The sequence below is a fragment of the Trichechus manatus genome, unplaced genomic scaffold (genome assembly GCF_000243295.1).
Source record: "Trichechus manatus latirostris isolate Lorelei unplaced genomic scaffold, TriManLat1.0 scaffold00127, whole genome shotgun sequence".
Classification (NCBI taxonomy): Eukaryota; Metazoa; Chordata; class Mammalia; order Sirenia; family Trichechidae; genus Trichechus; species Trichechus manatus.
Genome location: NW_004444063.1, coordinates 7,902,519 through 7,908,432, shown reverse-complemented (window position 1 = coordinate 7,908,432; position 5,914 = coordinate 7,902,519).

Here is a 5,914-nt window from a genome sequence, read left to right as displayed (position 1 = left end):
TCAAGTAGATACAAGAGACTAAACAGCCAGTTTCTGTCCGGAGGTGAGATGGGAAGGCAGAGAGGGTTAGGAGCTTGTTGAATGGACATGGGGAATCAGGGGTGGAAAGGATGAGTGTGCTGTCACAATATGGGGAGAGCAATTAGAGTCAAATAACAATGTATGTATAAACTTTTGTATGGGAAAAAATATAAAAGAAAAGAACATGCTCAGAATTTCTCAAGCAGCGAGAACTGAAGAAAAAAATCAAGCCTCCAGTTCCAATACTGTAGAATGCTATAGGCAAAATATTGAACAATGCAGGAAGCATCAAAAGAAGATGGAAGAAACACACAGAGTCACTGTACCAAAAAGAACTGGTCAGTGTTCAACCATTTCAAGAGGTAGCATATGATTAAGAACCGGTGGTACTGAAGGAAGAAGTCCAAGCTGCACTGAAGGCACTGATGAAAAATAGGGCTCCAAGAATTTGATGGAATAGCAATTGAGATGTTTAAACAAACGGATGTAAACACTGGAAGCGCTCACTCATCTATGCCAAGAAATTTGGAAGACAGCTCCCTGTCCAACCAACTGGAAGAGATCCATATTCGTGCCTATTCCAAAGAAAGGTGATCCAACACAATGTGGAAATTATCAAATATCATTATCACACGCAAGTAGAATTTTGCTGAAGATCATTCAAAAGCAGTTGCAGGAGTACATCGACAGGGAACTGCCAGAAATTCAAGCCAGATTCAAGACAGGACATAGAATGAGGGATATCATTGCTGATGTCAGATGGCTCTTGGCTAAAAGCAGAGAACACCAGAAAGATGTTTATCTGTGTTTTATCGACTATACAAAGGCATTCGACTGTGTAGATCATAACAAATTATGGATAACATTGCAAAAAATGGGAATTCCAGAACACTTAATTATGTTCATACGAAACATGTACATAGATCAAGAGGCAGTTGTTTGAACAGAAAAAGGGGATATTGCATAGTTTAAAATCAGAAAAGATACGTCAGGGTTGTATCCTTCAACCATACTTATTCAGTCTGTACACTGAGCAAATAATCTGAGAAGCTGGACTATGTGAAGAACATGGTATCAGGCTTGGAGGAAGACTCATTAGCAACCTGTGATAGGCAGATGACACAACCTGGCTTGCTGAAAGTGAAGATGACTTGAAGCACTTACTGATAAAGACTACAGCCTTCAGTATGGATTACACCTCAACATAAGGAAAACAAAAATTATCACAACTGGACCAATAAGCAACATGATAAACAGAGAAGATATTGAAGTTGTCAAGGATTTCATTTTACTTGGATCCGCCATCAATGCCCATGGAAGCAGCAGTCAAGAAATCAAACAACGTACTGCATTGGGCAAATCAACTGCAAAAGATCTCTTTAAAGATGTCACTTGGAGGACTAAGGTGTGCCTGACCCAAGTCATAGTATTTTCATTCGCCTCATATACATGCGAAAGCTGGACAATGAATAAGGGAGACTGAAAAAGAATTGATATATTTGAATTACAGTGTTCGCAAAGAATATTGAATATACCATGGACTGCCAGAACAAATCTGTCTTGGAAGAAGTACAGCCAGAATGCTCCTTAGAAGGGAGCATGGCAAGACTTCATCTCCCATACTTTGGACATGTTATCAAGAGGGACCAGTCCCTGGAGAAGGGCATCATGCTTGATAGAGGGTCAGCAAAAAAGAGGAAGAGCCTTAATGAGATGGACTGACACAGGGGCTGCAACAATGGGTTCAAATATAGCAATGATTTTGAGGATGGCGCAGGACTGGGCAGTGCTTTGTTCTGGGGCACTATGAGTCGTACATAGTGGTGCTATGAGTCAGGACTGACTTGACAGCACCTAACAACAGTAACAACAATATATCTTGACTGTGGTGACAGACACATAACTATATATATTTGTCAAAACTCCTCAATCTGTACATTTTTAAAGGTAAATATTACTGTATTTAAATTATTCCTCAATAATCCTGACTTTAAAAAAAAGTAACATGATCACTTCCGGGCAACATGGCACTATAGTCAGAAGCACGGTGCCGTCCCTCTGTGGCAAAGATCAGAAAAACTAAGTCAGAGTCATACGTCAATCCTGAAAGCCTAAGAATCAAATGAAGAGATAAACAACTCAGGTAAGCACTGAGTGGAATAAGAAACTGACCGAGAACAGAGAGCAAGGAGTGATACATGCAGAGGTCCCCTATCAGCTACCGCAACACGGATCCGCCATCTTGGACTCCTATCAGATCAGCGAACAGGGGGTACGAGAAAGCAGCTTCACGGAGCTTCTAGCAGGAGACAGAACAACTGGTAAACAGCAATATATGCTTTCCCACCCCCTATCCTTCTTCACCCCCACTTAGCCTCCTCTGCTTCCTGCAGCCAGTCTCTTGGCTGGGAAACACTGGTGTCACCTGGTGTCGCTTGGATTCCACCCACCCGCACTGGCCGGCTCACTGAGTGCCTTTTATTGGCTGCTGGTATTGCTTTTTTCCACTTCTTTAGATTTCTTCCTTACCACTCACCACCTCCCCCTCCTTTCTCTCAAATACCTGGCTCCGTGCGCCATCTTTGCTTCTTCCTGAAAGGCTGCAAAACAGCACGTGACTGTGAAACTGCTTCCCAGCCCGTGACGCCATGCTGGTGGGACCCCCGGGGATTTTTTGTTTGTTTGCTCTGATTTGTTCTGTTTTGATTTGTTTGTTTGTTTTCTTTTTCTTTTCTCAGCTTGGGAGCCCCTTCTAGCCGGGCAGTACCTCACAGCTTGGAAACTACTCCCTTACTCTGCACAGATTCACAAGGACATCCCTGAGGGCATTTCTTTTTTCTTTGGGTTTTTTTTTTGTTGTTGTTTGTTTGTTTGTTTTGTTTTCTTCTCTCTTATTCCTTTTTTGTCTTTCTTCATTTCCAGTTTCTCGATTTATTCATTTTTTCTTTTACCCTTTTTCCTTTTTTTTTTTTCATTTTTGTTTTTCCCCATTTCTCAGTCTCTTATCTCTCCACTCCAACAGCAAGCTCCCTTAGCACTCTTTTTTTGTTTGTTTTTGGCTCCTACTCTTTTCTCCTCTCTCTCATCTTTCCCATACCCATCTTAGCTCCACACATCACAATCTACTCCCTCCTTTCTGCCTACCTGCACCATGCGCTGAACATCACACTCCCAAGCAGCACAGGCATAGCATACTGGAACCTGCCCTGCACTGATTCCCGATCCGAACTGTCAGCCCTGGTACAAGACAGAAACAACCCATCCCAGCAACTCCCCTTCAGCTGGATCTGCCCCGCTGTACCATACCTGAGTGGCTGACCCTGCCCAATGGAGAAGGAGGTGAAAAGTATCATGCCCACAGACGAGCACACAACAAAGAACGTGCAGCCCGCCTGCTCAGATATAAAAAAAATTTTAAAAAAAGCAGGTAGAAACAAACAAATCTACAATCAATAAATGAGGAAAATAACCACTGAATGCCCCGAAGACAACAGACAATATCAAAACATTTACAAAAAACAGGACAGGATGGTTCCAATAGGCATCCAAAATAAAACACCAGATAACCTTCCGGTAGAAGAAAAGGCACTAGATCTAAATGATAGGGAACTCAAATCTCTAATATTCAGAATTATTCAAGACTTGAAGCAAAAAGCAGACAAAAATGAGGAAAAAACAGACAAATTCATGGAAAAGGCAGACAAATTCATGGAAAATACAGACCAAAAAATGGAAGAATTCAAGAAAATAATACAGGAACAAAATGCTAAAATAAATTCACAACTAGAAATCATACAAAAACAACAATTAGAAATCCAAAAGATAAACAACAAGATTTCAGAAATGGACAGTGTCATAGAAGGGCTGAGGAGCAGGTTTGAAACAACGGAGATAGGATCAGTGAAATTCAAGACAAACACTTGGATACAACTCTGTTTGAGGAAAAATCAGAAAAAAGAAGGAAGAAAAATGAAGAAACCCTGATAATTATGTGGGATACAATCAAAAGCAAAAATCTGCGACTGATCGGAGTTCCAGAACAGGGGGAGAAAACAGAAGACACAGAGAGGATCATTGAAGAACTGCTGACAGAAGACTTCCCCAGTATCATGAAAGATGAAAAGCTGACCATCCAAGAAGTTCAATGAACCCCATATAGGATAGATCCCAAGAAAATCACCAAGGCATATCATAATCACACTCGCTAAAACCAAAGACAAACAAAGAATCCTGAGAGCAGCTGGAGAAAAACAAAAAGTCACATACAGAGGAGAAACAATAAGACTAAGCTGGGAATATTCAGCAGAAACCATGCAGGCAAGAAGGCAATGGGATGACATATATAAAACCTTGAAAGAAAAAAATTACCAGCCAAGAATAATATATCCTGAAAAACTCTCATTCAAATATGATGGTGAAATTAGGTCATTTCCAGATAAACAGAAATTAAGGGACTATGTGAAAACCAAATCAAACTTACAAGACTTATTAAAGGGAGTCCTTCGATCTGAGAACAAACCATATCAGACCACAGGCTGAATCTAAGACACAGGATTGTACTAGCCAGATGCCAACCTAGGAAATGAACTCTTAAGGACTATGCAAAACCAAAAGAATTACAACAGGAAACCAGAGAGGTTAATCTGTAAATGACAACAGCATCAGAACAATAAAAGAGGGAGTAAATGGTGTAGATATAGAACCTTCTAATGGCGAGGAAGTCAAGCGATACTGAGTAATAATAGACTGGTTGAAATCTAGGAAGATAAGGGTAAATTTCAAGGTAACCACAAAGAAAGTTACCAAACCTACTCATCAAAATAAAGAAGAAAAACATAAAGTCTCAGTAAAAACAAAAGAAATGAAAAAAAATCCACAAAAAAAAGGAACTCAGCACAGGAGAGTAAGAGGAACAAAACTGGAGAACATTATGCTGAGCGAAATAAGTCAATCACAAAAGGACAAATATTGTATGAGACCTCTACTGTATAACTCACATAAAAGTTTACACACAAAAAGAAACAATCTTTGTTGGTTACGAGGGACGGGAGGAGTGGGGGGGGGAAATAAACAGATAAGTGGTAACTTTGGTGAAGGGTAAGACAGTACACAATACTGGGGAAGCCAGAACAGCTTGTACAAAGAAAGGTCATGGAAGCTCCATAGACACTTCCAAACTTCCTGAGGGACTGAATTGCTGGGCAGAGGGCTGTGGGGACCATGGTCTCAGGGAACATCTAGCTCAATTGGCATAATACCCTTTATAAAGACAATGTTATACATTCTACCTTGGTGAGTAGCGTCTGGGGTCTTAAAAGCCTGTGAGCAGCCATCTGAGATACTCCACTGATCTCACCTCTTCAGGAGCCAAGGAAGAATGAAGAGAACAAGATACAAGGAAAAGATTAGTCCAAAGGACTAATGGACCACTGCTACCAAGGCCTCCACCAGACTGAGTCCAGTACAGCTAGATGGTGCCCGGCTACCACCACTGACTGCTCTGACCCAGGTCACAGTAGTCGGTCCTGGACAGAGCTGGAAAATGATGTAGAACAGAATTCTAACTCACAAAAGAAGACCAGATTTACTGGCCTGACAGACTGGAGAAACCCCAAGAGTATGGCCCCTGGACACCCTTTTAGCTCAGTGGTGGGGAAGCCCCTTCCGAAGTTCACCGTTCAGCCAGGGACTGGATAGCCTCATAAAACAGGTCTAATGAGGCACAGCAGTCCAGGCGCAAGGACTAGAACGCAGGAGAGGGCAGGAAAGCTGGTGATAGGGAACCCAAGGTTGAGAAGGGACAATGTTGACATGTCATGGGGTTGTTAACCATTGTCATAGGGCAATATGTGTACTAACTGTTTAATGAGAAACTATTTTTTCTGCAAACCTT